Below are 13,868 nucleotides of genomic sequence, written 5' to 3'. Positions count from 1 at the left end.
GGGCCTGTTTTCACATAGTAGGGAATCTGGGATTCTATCTCAAATTATTTTAAAAGAGGGCAGATAGATTTTTGAAATATTGAGCAGTTGAGGGCTATGTGGATCAAGCATAAAAGAGGTGTTGTGGTCTGGGTTGGCCCAGCCATGATCTGATAGAATGGGGGAACAAGCTGGAGGGGATGAATGCCCTCCTCCTGCTCCAATTCCTTGAGGCTCCATTTCATGCTTTTTTGTCTCCAAAGAAGAGAGTGATAAAATGTGCAAAAGATCTCAGATGTTGTGAAAAGGAGTGAAAAAGTGGTGTTTATGTACTGATTCAGATGGCATTGATTCGTCATGAGTAGGAAGGCAATTCCCTCCATGAATAAAGGAAATCTACTGCAGAGCTCACACAAAGGGAATTCTTTCCCTCAGCAAACTCTCCCATCACATTACCCAACATATCAGCTAAAGCAGGACGCACTGCGCATGTTCTCGCCAACAAAGGACTCCGGGTGATTGATGTCAGCACCGGACCAATGAAAGGACGGTGGGCGGAGCTGGAGGACCTAGCGGCATGTTTGTCCTCCAACCAATCAGTGAATGAAGGGCGGAGCTAAACTAAACCATGTGATCACCCTCGCGCGCGGCGCAGAGTCGATGTAATGAATGCTCGGGAAGTTATGGAGAGAAAGGATACGGTAAGGAAAGAAATAAACAGGGAAACGGGAGAAAAACTGTGTTGCTATGAGCGGAGAGGTTTTACAAACATATTGTGCACGTCGGAAAACACAAATTTGAACGTCCCAGTCCCGTGTTTGCAGTAAATGAGGCGTGAGCGCCGCCATCTTTATTCGGGACAACGATTCACTGGACATGTGTGGAGCCGCCATCTTTGTAGGGGGCAAGGTGCAGCCAGGCGCATGTGCAGCCTTTCTCTGGTACAGAGTCATTGGGCTCATAGCAGTCAACACAGCTCTGATTCACCTCTGGGCTCTCTCATCACCACTTTGTCAATATCTAGCTTCCTCAGTCTCGAACCATGGGTGTATTTTTGGTCTGTTTACTACTGTATTATTGCTTTTTTAGACCCTTTGTAAATGAGTTTTTCGCTGCGGCCCAGCCCCTGACCATGTGCTGCTCTATTATCAGATTAATTTTTTCTTGAATATTTTTGACAGTCAAGAATTCTTTTTTCCAACAAGCAAGTGTATTTTCCTTCCATTTCTGACTATCAAATTCTGCACCGTTTTCATTCTCTGTAATCCATTTTGCACTCCCTGAAACATCAACTGTGTTTCTCCTTCCACAGATACCAGTGATTAATGCCAAAGCCCTGTTGCTTGTGGAGAGGGTGATGTTTGACTTTCTTGTACAGCTGCAGTTTGAGTGGTGAAGGTACTCCTACAATTTGGTTGGCTAAGTGGCATTATAGATTATTCATTCAGCAACAGTGATGATTTGAAAATAATGTCCAAATCAACAACAGTTTGTATTTTTATTATCATGCTTATAATTTCACAAAAATACTATTGAGAACTTTAAACATATGGCCAGAGATGGAGATATTAGGTCAGGTGACCAAAAGCATTGCCAAAAAACAGGTTTTGAGAGATGTCTTAAATGTGGAAAGCAGACCTGTGAGGTTTTGGCTACGAATTTAAGACCATGCTGCTTCAGCAACTGTAGAAACAGCCACACAGGTGAAGTAATGCATTAACAAATGGTTGGGAGTCTCGCAGAAAATGGGTTGTCGAGGTCTCAAAGTGTGTGTGGTGCAGGGAGCTGGGGATGATCACAGCCAGGAATTAAATCAAGTGTGAGAATTTTAAATTGAGGGATATTGGCCAGGTGCTGGCAGGTGAGACTAGATTGGGTTGGGGTATCTGGTCGGCATGGACGGGTTGGACCGAAGGGTCTGTTTATTTGCTGTACATCTCTATGGCTGCATGCTGTTCATTTTAGTTAGGAGCCTTTTGATGAATCAACAAGCAGAGATTTAGACTTTCTTGAGATTACAGGGAGGTTGAACGTGGGAAGCTGGCCCTGAGTGTGTTTGGAAAATGAAAGTATGAGCTGAGACAAGGGTGGAATCAGCTAGAAATAGTGGTCTTGGCGTGGGACTGAGTTATCACACTCACCTCACCTCTGGGATTCAGCTGGTTGCCAGATTGTGAATCAGGGCGGTAACACAATCGGGAGCTGAGTGGCCCTGATGGAGCCTAAAATGAGTATCGCTGAGCTGGCTGTTGCTGAACAGCTGCTGCTTGGTAGCCCTGTTGATGACATCTTCCATCACTTTACTGCTGATCGAGTGTGGACTGATCGAGGGAAATTGCCTAGGTTGGATTGCCCTGTGTTGTTGTGTTAAACATCCCTGGGCAATGTTCCACATTGTCGGTAGATGTCAGTGCTGGACCGGTACGTGGCTTGGTGAGTGGCAAGTTCTGGAGCACAAGCCATCAGTATTATTGCCAGAATGTTGGCAGGGCCCGTAGCCTTTGCACTACTTAACCATTTCTTGATGTTGTTCAAACTGAATCGATCTGGCTTAAAACTCACATCTGTGATGTTAGGAACCATTGGAGAAGGCTGAGATGGAGCATCCCACTTTCCACTTCTGGCTGAAGACTGCTGCAAATGCTGTCATCTTATCTTGTACATGGATGTGTGAGGCTCCTCCATCAGTAAGGGTGGGGATTTCTGTGATGCTTCCTCCAGTGAGTTGTTTAATTGTCCATCACCGTTCACAACTGGGTGTGGCAGAACTGCAGAGCTCCGATCTGTTCCATTGGATGTAGGATCACTTAGCTCTGTTGCTTGCTGCTGATGCTGTTTGATATGCAGGTAGTTCTGTTTGATAGCTTCACCAGGTTAGTACTTCATTTTAAGGTATGTCTGGTGCTGCTCATGGCATGCCCTCCTTTCCTGTCCGTTGTGATGGGTGAGTGCGGGATGTACAAACCCATGAGATTACAGATTGTACTGGAGTACAGTTCTGCTGCTGTTGATGTCCCACAGTGCCTCAGAGATACCCAGTTTGAGATCCTACATCTCTTCGAAGTCTGTCCCATTTAGAACTGTGATAATGCCACTCAACACGATGGAAGTTTTTCTCAACTTTGAGGCAAGACTTTGTCTCCGAAAGGAATGTGTGATGATCGCTCTTACTGATACTGTCATGGCCAGATGTATCTGCCGCTGCTCAATTCAAAACAATGAGATCAAGTATGTTTTTCCCTCTTGTTGGTTCCCTCACCACCCGCTGCAGACTCAGTTGAGCAGCTATGTCCTTTAGGACCTGACCAGCTCAGTCAGTAATTCTGTTGCAGAGCGAGTCTCGATTGTGGATATTGAAATCCTGTACCCAGAGTACGCTTGACACCATTTTACTTCCTCAGTGCTTCCTCCAAATGTTGTTCAACATGAAGTAGAACTGATCCATCAGCCAAGGGAGTACGGTACGTGGTCATCAGCAGGAGCCATGAGACTTCGTGGTCTCCGGAGCCAATGCTGTATACTCCCAGGGCAAATCCTCCCTGTCTGTACACCACTGTGCCACCACCTCTGCCTGGTCTGTCCTGCTGGTGGGACAGGACATATCCAGAGATTTCAGGAGAAAGTGAAGACTGCAGATGCTGGAGATCAGAGTCAAGAGTCTGGTGCAGGAAAAGCACAGCAGGTCAGGCTGATGTAGGGCTTAGGCTCGAAACGCCGATTCTCCTGCTCCTCGGATACTGCCTGACTGTTGTGCTTTTCCAGCACCACACTCTCGACATCTAGATATGGTGATGTTGGTGTCCGGTCATTGTTTCTAAGGGATGATTCCGTGAGTATGAGTATGTCAGGCTCTTCCTTGATTGGTCTGTGAGACAGCTCTCCACATTTTGGCACCAAAAACCATATGTTTGTGAGTGGGACGTTACAGCATTGAGAGGGCTGATTCTGTGGTTGTAATTTCTGGTCCCTTGTTACTTGCCAACTGGTCCATCCAGTTTCATTCCTTTGTTGAGACTTTGGAGTGATTAATACAGTGAGTAGCTGGCTGGGCCGCTGTCAGGTTGGCAGGATTTGTCTCGCCATTGACAATGGTTTCATGGAGATCAGGAGATTCCTAATACTTTTTTTTCTTGAATTCAGATTCCACCATCTGCCAAGATGGGATTCGAACCAGGACTTCAGTCTTTTTTTAAAATATTCTGGATAAAAGCTAAATACATCAGGTTTGTTCACCCTTTTTAAATATCACTAACCATGGTTTTGTTTCTTTGTGAAACACTGTCCACCATCCTGTCTCCTCCATCCTCCCCTCCAACAACGAGTGAGGAGCACATGGAGTTTCTCTGTCACGAAGACTGAGATAATCCGATCTGCTGCTTCCCTCCCTCTCACTAGCCCACTGAGCCAAACTGTCTCACATGGTGTTCCTGGTTTTTGTCCTAAACCTACATCTTTCTCCAGTCTCTTGTCAAGCCTTATCAGAGCTCACCTTGACCCTTTACCCTAATCTCGCTAAACTCACTTTCCAACTCTCTTTCCTCCGCTGCCGCCTCATCACCCCCCTCGCCAATTCATAGATATTGTTCCTTGTAATGTCTGTTGGTCTTTTCTGGTTATGTCCTTCTCTCCCATTCTGTGAAAAATTAATATTTGACCTCACCGTTGTTGGAAAATTCTGCTCCATCTCCACTCTCCCTTTCCTTTCTGAATTCTTTGCATTTGGTGTCCCTCAACGATCTATCCTTGGTCTCTCCTGTATCTCACGTACATAGTGCCAAGAGGTGATATCATCCAAAAACACTGTGTTAGGTTTGACATGTACACTGACGATGCCCAGCTCTCCCTCCCCATCATCCCTCTCCATTACTCCACTGTTACTCAGTTACCAAACTGCTTATCACATTCCCACTAATCGATTAGCTGCAGTTTCCTCCAAAGAAACATTGTCATGGTTAAACCCATTGCCTTACCTTTACCTTTCTGCTGAGCCCCTCCCTCCAACTGGGAACTCTTTGAGGCAGAACAACACTCTTCACAATTTTGCTGTTATATCTGACCCCAAGGTGACCTTCTGATCAGACATCCACACAATCACAACACCAGGAATTCCAATCTCTTAAATGTTGCTTTTCTCCACCTTACCCCAGCTCCATTGCCACTGAAACCCCTTACCCGCGTCTGTGTCGCCTTAAACTTGAATCCAAAACAGAACCCTTGATTCCGTAACTCAGAATCTAGTTTCAGACTCTCCTCTCAGTATTTATTCTCAGACACATCCTCTCTGTATTTATCCTGTCAAACCCCTTAAGAATCCCATCTGTCTCAATGAGATCACCTCTCTTTCTCCAAAATCCAGTGAGTAGAGTCCCAACCTTTCCAGCCTTTATTTAAAAGATAATCCCTCCAAACCAGGGATCACCTCACTGAATCTTCCCTGAAATTCCTCCAATAAAGTGACACATTTCCTGATTTAAAGGGACCAAAACTGCTCTCATTACTGCAGACATGGTGGTCTCACCAGCACTTCCACACGTTACTCTCAGGTATATACTCGAAACTCTCATACTGAAAACCTTTGAAACAAAACATTCGATTCCCTTCCTGATTCCCTGTTGTAACTGTGTGGTAGCTTTCTGTGTTTCCTGAACAATTAACACTGGTCCCTTTGTTGTGCAGCTTTCTATAGTTTCCACCATTTAAATAATACTTTGTTCTTTTATTATCTCTTCCAAAATGAGCAACATCCCATTTTCCCAAGTTACACCCCGTCTGGCAACTTGTTGCCCCCTTCTCCTGAGCATCTCTCTCTTTTCATAATCCTCTTAGACCTTTACAGTTATACCTTTTCTAGGAGATATCCCCCCCCCTCCCCCACCCTTCCCATTCTTCCAAACATTTACTGGGAACACTGGGCAGTGGGAAGCAGACAGAGTTGCTATCTTTATAGGGATATGCTTTGGAGTTATTGAGAGGATCTTTCTCCCCATTGGTCAGGGTGGAGACAACTTGCCCATCGTTAGGCATTAGCCTTTCACACCCATGTCTTATTGATGAGGCAGAGCGACAGCACGGAATGAAAGAAAAGAAAGTAATTCTAGATCCCCATATCTCACTGACGCTTGGATCATTTTCTCCAATGTGTCAATGAACTGCTGTGTTCAGTCACATGAGATCTCAAGTTGGAATGTCCCAGAAACCCACAGATTTCCCCCTGAGTTGACTGCTGTTGTCCTCAAGAGGAAGATGTACAGTAATCCTGGGCCACGAGGAGGGGATGGTGTGGGTTTCGAACTTGAACTGAGAGTGACAGATTTTAGAAACTTGTATTACAGGATATTACAGGTGGAAATCTCAGTAAATATTCTGCTAAACTCTGATTGAATTACTCAGTATATATCAGGACCTGGGTATTCGCATTGTGTGTGTGAGTATTGTGTTCCAGATCAATCCCATTTGCTGCTTAAAAATTCTCCTTTGAATCATCGCATTCTCTCAAAAGGTCTCCCCAAACCTTCAATGTGTCATGTAATCCTTTTATGGTGGCCTGATGAGTGTAAGGTTTATTATTCAAATGTGTAATCTTTGTACAAGGATGTCTCAGAAAGGGAGCAGAATATTCTTAAAGAGGAGAATAACCATTTTGAGGGGAAGCTGTTGTTTATTGGTATCAATGACATAGGAAGAGAAGAGTTCACATTGTTGGATCACTGGAATCTCTTGTGGGGTGGAATTGACTTCCATCAGAAGGATGGATTGTACTGGCACTGGAAGGGAACAGTTGCTAGTGCTATTCAGGAGGCATTAAACCAGTAAAGGAATGTGGGTAAACCCAGAGAGAGAATGAGGGAAGAGCTAAGTCTGACCCTGGCACAGTTCAGACGTCAAACAGTCAAGGCAGACAAGAGCAAGGCACAGTATGTGCAGTTACACTGCATTTATTTCAATACAGGAGGCCCGATAGGTCGGGCAGAGGAGCTCAGGGTATGGTTTTGAGTATCGCACTGGGATATTATAGCAATTACAGAGGCATGACTTAATGATGGATAGGACCAGCAGCTTAATGTTCCAGTGTATAGATGCTATAGCAAAGATAGGGGGCAACAGAGCAGGGGGAGTGGTATTTTTGATTAGGGATAACATTACAGCTGGGCTTCAAGAGGGTATTCCTCGGAGTACATCCAGGCAGGTTATACAGGTGGAACTGAAAAATAAGAAAGGGATGATACTATTGACCCCCCACCATCACCACACTTCCCCAATAGTCAGCAGGGAGTTGCAAAGCAAATTTACTAAGAGATGACTTCTCTGTAAGAATAGTATGGTTGTGTACATGACTTGATCTTCTTTGTTATTCATTCACAGGATGAGGGTGTCACTGGCTGGGCCCAAAGGGCAGTAAAGCGTCAACCACATTGCTGTGGGTCTGGAGTCACATGTCGGCCAGATCAGGTAAGGATGGCAGATTCCTTCCCTGAAGGATTTTAGCGAATCTGATGAGGTTTTTTTTTTGCAATAATCAACAATGGATTCATGGTCTTTAACAGATTCTTAATTCCAAATTTTTATTGAATCCCGTGACGGGATCCAAACCCTGGGCCCCACAACGTTATCTGGGTGTCCGGATTATCCATCTAGTGATAATCTAACTAGGCCATTTGGCAGGGTGAGTGACTGAGGTATCCGGGGGCAGCACATCAGCACCAAAGATCCCATGGTCTCTGCGGAAGATAGAAAGGGCTGGGGAGGGAGAAATATCCCTGGTGGTGGGGTCTGACTGTAACTAGCGGACATAGCAGAGGTTAATGGAGATTAGTGGGTGGCAGTGAGGACCAAGGGATTATATTCTTATTGTGGTTGGGGGGGGGGGGGGGCGGAGGTACAGGAAGTGGAGGATATGCGTTGGAGTGCATTGTTGATCAAGTGGGAGGGAAATGCGGTCCTTGAAAGAGGAAACCTTTCTGGGATGTCCTGGACTGGAACTGCTTCTCCTGGGAGCAGATATGGCAGAGGCGGAGGAATTGGGAGTACAGGATCACGTTTGTACAGGAATATACTCGAGGGTAATCAGGAGAGCAAAAAGGGGACATGACATATCTCTAGGAAATAGTTTAAGGAGAATCCAAAGAGATTCTACAAATACATTAAGGATAAAATAATAACCAGACACAGAATAAGACCCCTTAAAGATCAACAAGGCCATCTATGGAACAACAGGAGGTGGGAGAAATACTATGCTATTCTATTCTAGAGAGTTTGGAGAAATAAATAGTGATAACTTGAAAAGTGTCTATATTACAGAGGAGGAAGTACTGGATGTCTTAAACAGTAGCAAGGTGGATAAATCCCTGGGACCTGATCAGGTGTATCCCAGAAATTTGTGGAAAGCTAGGAAGGTGATGGCAGTGCCCCTCCCTGAGGTATTTATTTCATTGTTTGTGACAGGTGAGGTGCTGGAAGATGGGTGCCATTATTTAAAAAAGGTGGTAAGGAAAGGCCAGGGAACTAGAGAACAGTCCACCTAACTTCAGTGGTAGGTAAGTTGTTGGAAGGGATTCTGAGGGATAGGATTTACATGTATTTGGAAAGATGAGGATTGATTAGGGATAGTTAATGTGGCTTTGTGTGTGGGAAATTCTCTCTCTCTAACTTGATTGAGTTTTTTTGAAGATGTGACAAAGATGACTGATGAAGGCAGACTATGGACGTTGTCTATATGGACACTGAACGATGTTCCACAAAGCAGACTGGTTAGCAAGGTTAGGTAACATGAAATGTTGGGAGAACTAGCCATTTGGATACAAAACTGGCTTGAAGGTAGGAGGCAGAGGGTGGTGATGGAGGGTTGCTTTGCGAACTGGAGGCCTGTGAGCAGCATTGTCCTGCAGGAATGGATATTGGGTCCTTAAATAAATGACTTGGATGTGAATCTATGAGATATGGTCAGAGGGTTTACAGAAGACACCAAAATTGGAGGTGTAGTCGACAATGAAGAAGGTGAGTTCAGGATGCAACAGTATCTTGACCAGATGGACCATTGGAGCGAGGAATGGCAGACTGGGTTCAATTTAGACAAATGTAAGCTGTTGGATTTTGGAAAGGAAACTCAGAGCAGGATTTGTACACTTAATGGTAAAGTCCTTGGGAATGTTGCTGAACATAGAGACCATGGAGTGCAGGTTCCTTGTTCCTTGAAAGTAGAGTCGCAGGTAGGCAGACTAGTGAAGGTGGGGTTTGGTATGCTTATATTTATTGATCAATGCATTGACTACAGAAGCTGGGACGTCAAATTGTGGTTGGACAGGACATTGATTAAGCCATTTCAGGAATTCTGTTTTAAGTTCGAAATTCCCTGTTCTGGAAAGGATGTTGTGAATCTTGAAAGAGTTCAGACAAGATTTACAAAGACTTTGCTAGGGTTGGAGGATTTGGACTACAGGGAGAGGCTGAATAGGCCAGGGTTAATTTCCCTGGAGAGTCAAAGACTGAGAGGTGACTTGATGGAGATTTATAAAATCATAAGGGGCATGGATAAGGTAAACAGCCAGGGTCTTCCCCCCCCCCAGTTAGGTGGGTTCAAAACAGGATCACATGGGCTTAAGTTGGGAGGGCAAAGATTAAAAACGGATCTAAGGGGCAAAGTTTTCAAGCTGTGTGTGGTGTATGTGTGGAATGAGCTGCCAGATGAAGAAGTGGAGGCTGATACAATTACAACATTTGAAAGGCATCCGATTGGGTACATGAATAGGAAGAGTTTCCAATGATACAGACCAATAGCTGGCAAATGGGGATCCATTTGTTGAGGATTCCTAGTTGGCATGGACAAATTGGACCAAAGGTCTGTTTCTGTGCTGTACATCTCTATGACACTAATAAATGAAAATAAGATGTGTTCCTCTTTTGTGGAGAGCTAGCAGAAGCACAGATAATTGTCCTTGGAGCTGAGAAGGTTAAGCAGTGATTTTGACCAGATGCAAATTTGTTTCTAGGATATTTAATTTTCAGAGAGAGGGGAATTGTTAACAACGTCACAATTTTAGTAACTATTTTCAGGTAATTGGCAAATAATATGTGAATATGTGGACATTATTTTATTCAGTAAGTTCTGAGCATCTGGAACAGTCTGAATGACAGCTGGACACAGACTCAGCAGTTATTCATAAACAGATTTGGAATTTTACTTTTTAAGGGAAGATTTGGGGGGCATTGGCAAATGGGAAGGGAATTGGGACAGATTTGCAGCATCTCCAGAGGGAGAGGGTACATCCCAAATGGGCTGAATAGCCCCCAGCCCCTGTGCTCTGTGATACTGCCCCATTGAGTGTGAATGTTGAAGCTCATCCCAGGGCAGAGAGAGGGAGGATCCCACCACTCACCTCACAATGGGCCCCGATGATTGATGTCAGCGCAGGCCAGTAGGGGGCAGAGGGCAGTACTGGAGGACCAGGCCATACCAGTTTGTCTTCCAACCAATCGGAGTGAATGAGGGCATCCTCAAGGCTGGAACTAAAGAAAGGCACATATCGCAGAGATTTGAGAAACTGGAGGACATGAGATAGGGAGCGTTCTGTGGCTGGTGAGGAATTATATAAATAAGAAAGAGTTGTGAGGCTGGATGAGGTGGCAGTGATCGGGAGAGTTGAGGATGGAGGAATTTAGAGTTAGTGAGGATTAGAGTCATAATGTTATACAGCAAGGAAACAGGCCCTGTGGTCCAACCAGTCCATGCCAACCATAATTCCAAACTGAACTAATTGTACTTGCCTCCGCTTAGTCCACATCCATCCAAATATTTCCTAATTATGTACTAAGCTGAATGTCTTTTAAATATTGTAATTGTATTCACAGCTACCACTTCCTCTGGAAGTTCATTTCACACGTATACATTTTTAAAAAAAATCCTAATGTCTTTTCTGAAACCTTTCTCATTTCTTCTCAAAATGAATGCACCCGCGTTTTGAATCCCCCTCTCCCCCGGCTTTTCACCTTATCTACACTCTTTCTGATTTTATAAACCTCGAATAAGGTCACCCCTCAACCTCGTGCACGCCAGTGAAAAAAATCCAGCCTATCCAGCCTCTCCTTAGAACACAATCCCTCCATTCATGGCAACATGCAGGTAAATCTCTCCTGAACCTGCTCCAATTTAATAATATCCTTCCTATAACAGCGCAACTGGAACTGGACAGAGTATTCCAGAAGAGGCCTCCCCAACGTCCTGTACATCCTCAACATAACGTCCCAACTCCTGTACTCAAAGGTCTGAACAATGAAGGTAAGTGTGCTAAGCACCTTCTTAACTACCCTGTCTACATGTAACACACATTTCAAAGACATGAACCCCTTGGTCTCTTTGTTCCCATATCACTGCTCAAGGCGGTACTTTTATTGAGTGTAAGTCCTACCCTCGTTTGTTTTGTCAGGATGTTATATTTTGCATTTATTCCAATCCAAAAAAATTTTGAGTATAAAGGCAGTAGGAGTATAATTAAGAGGGAAATCAGGAGGCAAAAAAGGGACGTGAGATAGCTTTGGCAAATAGGGTTAAGGATAATCCGAAGGGCTTTTGTAAATACATGAGGAACAAAAGGCTAACTAGGGAGAAAATAGAGACCCTCAAAGATCAGCAAGGCAGCCATTGTGTGGAGCTGCAGGCGATGGGCGAGTTAGGAAACAAGTATTTTGCATCAGTGTTTACTGTGAAGAAGTACATGGGAGATATAGAATGTGGGGAAATAAATGGTGACATCTTGAAAAATGTCCATATTACAGAGGAGGAGGAGGTGCTCAATGAGTGGCTAAGGAGCTGGTGCAGGGGAAAAGGAGTCACGTTTTTTGGATCGTTGTGATCTCCTCTGGAATAGAGTTGACCTGCGTAAGAAGGATGGATTGTACCTGAATTGGAAGGTGTCTAATATCTAGGCAGGGAGACTTGCTGGTGATACTCGGGAGGCATTAAACCAGTGAGGGAGTGGGTGTAAACCCAAGAAGATAGTGAGGACAGAGATATGTCTGAGGCTGGTACAGTTCAGAAGTCAAATAGTCAAGGGCAAGGCACAGAATGAAGTCGGACTGAGCAGTTGCACTGTATTTGCTTCAATAGAAGAGGCCTGACAGGGAAGGCAGAGGAGCTCAGGGTATGGTTTTGAACATGGCACTGGGAAATTATAGCAATTACAGAGGCATCACTCAGGGATGGATAGGACTGGCAGCTTAATGTTCCAGGGTATAGATGCTATAAGAAGAATAGGAAGGGGGACAAGAGAGGAGGGGGAGTAGCATTTTTGATTCGGGATAGCATTATGTTTTTGCTTAGGGAGGATATTCCTGGGATTTCGCCCAGTGAAGTTATTTAGGTGGAACTTGGAAATAAGAAAGGGATGATCACCTTATTGGGGTTTTCTGCATGAATTTCGTCCGGGTGCTCTGGTTTCCTCCCACAGTCCAAAGATGTGCAGGTTGGGTGGATTGTCCAGGCTGAATTGCCCATAATGTTCAGGGATGTGTAGGTTGGCTGGCCCTGGGAAATGCAATGTTATAGGGGGAGGTTAGGAGGCTCTCCTGGTCAGTATCAATGTGATGGGCTGAATGACCTGCTTCCACACTGTTGGGAGTCTCTGATAATTCTACAAGTTTTAAAATAGTTACAGAAAATAATATACCAGATCTAAAAGTTAAGGTTCTGAATTGGACAAAGGCCAATTTTGATGGCACAAGGCAAGAACTTTCATCCGGCCCCTCAAGCCTGCTCTACCATTCAATAAGATCAGGGCTGATCTTCTCATGGCCTCCGCTCCACTTTCCTGATCTCTCACCATAACCCTTAATTCTTTTCCTATTCACAAATCTACCTTTTGCCTTAAAGGCATTCAAGTTGATAACGTCAAATGGTACACTCGGCAGGGAATTCCACAGATTCACAACCCTTTAGCTGAAGAAGCGTCTCCTGAACTCAGTCCTAAATCTGCTCCCCCTTATTTTCAGGTTATGCTCTGTAGTTTGACCCGCCCCCAGTGGAAATAGCCTCCCTGCCTCTATCTTATCTACACCCTTCATGATTTTATTTTTTCCTCTCCAACTTCCCATTCTTCTAAATTACAATGACTATAGAACCAATTTTCTCAATCTCTCCACATACCCCAATCCTCTCAACTCCCAACTCAAACTAGTGAACCTCCTCTGTACTCCCTCCAATGCCAATACATCCTTCTTGAAGTAAGGAGACCAAACCTGTACACAGGACTCCAGGTGTGGCCTCCCCAGCACCCTGTACAGCTGCAGCATAACCATCCCTCTAGCAATGGAGGACAATATTCCCTTCACTGCCTTAATTACCTGCTGCACCTGCAAACCAACTTCCTGTGATTCATGCACAAAGACACCCAGCTCCCTCTGTACAGCAGAATGGTGCACATTTTCACCATTTCATCATCCAGTTTGCTGTTAGTCCGACCAAAATGGATGGCCTCACATCCCAACATTGAACTCCATCTGCCAGATCCTTACCCACTCGCGTAACTGATCTGTATCCCTGTGCAGACTTACAGTGGCCTCTGCAGACATTGCTCTACCTCATCTTTGTATCAAATGTGATCTCTGACACCGTACACTTGGTCCTGAACTCCAAAACACTTGTGTAAATTATAAACAGTGTAGTGCCAACACAAATCCAAACTCACATTTATCCCGGTTCTTTACTTTTTGTTGGTTAACCGATCCAGTATCAATGATAATACATTACCCACAATGCTGTGCATCTTTACCTTATACAGCAGCCTTTTATGTGGCAACTTATCGAATGCCTTCTGGAAATCCAAGTACACCACATCCACCGCATCCCCCTTGTCCAACGCACTCGTCGTATCCTCAAATAATTCCAGTAAATGCACTAA

At 44.5% G+C, this 13,868-nt stretch overlaps 1 long non-coding RNA gene across 1 annotated transcript in view; it reads left to right on the top strand.

Annotated features, from left to right (window-relative positions):
- Positions 1 to 4,118: 4,118 nt before the first annotated feature.
- LOC148138740 (uncharacterized) overlaps positions 4,119 to 13,868 on the top strand; it is a 32,878-nt gene continuing 23,128 nt past the window's right edge. The window contains exons 1-3 of the long non-coding RNA XR_015753806.1: positions 4,119 to 4,202; positions 7,342 to 7,428; positions 11,147 to 11,251. This is a non-coding gene — a long non-coding RNA (uncharacterized LOC148138740). The remainder of the gene's footprint in view (positions 4,203 to 7,341; positions 7,429 to 11,146; positions 11,252 to 13,868) is intronic.

The sequence above is a fragment of the Chiloscyllium plagiosum genome, unplaced genomic scaffold (assembly GCF_037043375.1).
Source record: "Chiloscyllium plagiosum isolate Xiang-an unplaced genomic scaffold, Cpla_swu_hap1 HiC_scaffold_39, whole genome shotgun sequence".
Classification (NCBI taxonomy): Eukaryota; Metazoa; Chordata; class Chondrichthyes; order Orectolobiformes; family Hemiscylliidae; genus Chiloscyllium; species Chiloscyllium plagiosum.
Note: the sequence above shows the minus strand (reverse complement) of the source record. Positions and strands in the feature narration are given on the sequence as shown.